Source organism: Lasioglossum baleicum, chromosome 11 (assembly GCF_051020765.1).
Source record: "Lasioglossum baleicum chromosome 11, iyLasBale1, whole genome shotgun sequence".
Taxonomy (NCBI): Eukaryota; Metazoa; Arthropoda; class Insecta; order Hymenoptera; family Halictidae; genus Lasioglossum; species Lasioglossum baleicum.
In genome coordinates, this window is record NC_134939.1 from 9,539,871 (window position 1) to 9,540,970 (window position 1,100).

Below are 1,100 nucleotides of genomic sequence, written 5' to 3' on the forward strand. Positions count from 1 at the left end.
AGACTAAAGTTATATGACATTTTTATCGAGTACTTCAAGCATGAATTTGAACTGAATGCACACCTGAATGCAGACAACCTGCTACACAAGCGTGACTACAGATGGTAGTGTAAAGGGGTTAATCAATAATCAGTTTTGTTTGATTTATAATTAAGAGAGACTAATAATTTCCAGATGTTTTGTATATTTAGCTATTTTTAAAGTATACATCTGAAAATACAATTGGTGCAATGTTGTTTTTGTATACGTTCAGACATTGAAATGACAAACATTGTGACTGGTCGGTAAGGTTGGCTGTGACACTAAAATGGTAAAGCAATATGAACTGCGTTTAATTTTTTATTTCTCGATTTGTGTTACTCTGTCGACAGTTAAACTACTGCTGTTTAATTTTTATCTATTTGTTGGGTTATTTTGTAATACAGTGAACAGCTCAAATAATTGGACAATTGAAGGTAATTAAACACGAACGTACCGAACATTTTATTCGAGTTCATACAAGTACCGCGTTTCCAAACAATTTTATACATTTTATAATTAATTTTTTAGAATTTTAGATGATTCACAAATCACATTTCATGTTATGATTGATATATTTCTACTCTTTTAATTAAAATCGTATATGTACTTACCTTCATTCTGCTGCATCTCGGACGTCGTATAAACACAACGATGAAAACTAACATTATTCGACGAGGAGATAAGTCATAGAAAATGAAAAATTCTATACATGTATCAGATGACTGCATAAGTTCGTGCCTGATTTGAAAATAAAATTCGATGGTTAAATTTTAAAGAATACATTCTTTTCTAATTGTAGAAAATAAATGTAGGAAATATATGAATGTAATTCTAATTGTAGAAAAGAATGGTGACTATCTAATTATTTTTACACTCCGACGTACAGTACAGTTTGCGACATTTATGAAAATCGCGGGAACGAACTTATGCAATCATCTAATACAATAAATTTCTATAACACACACAGAAACTATGTTTAAAAACAAAAGATATGTTAACCAATAAATGAGATTCAGTGAAGTGATTAGGGAATGGGTTTCAGGATAGAATGAAGGGCAACAGACGTATACCGCATGATG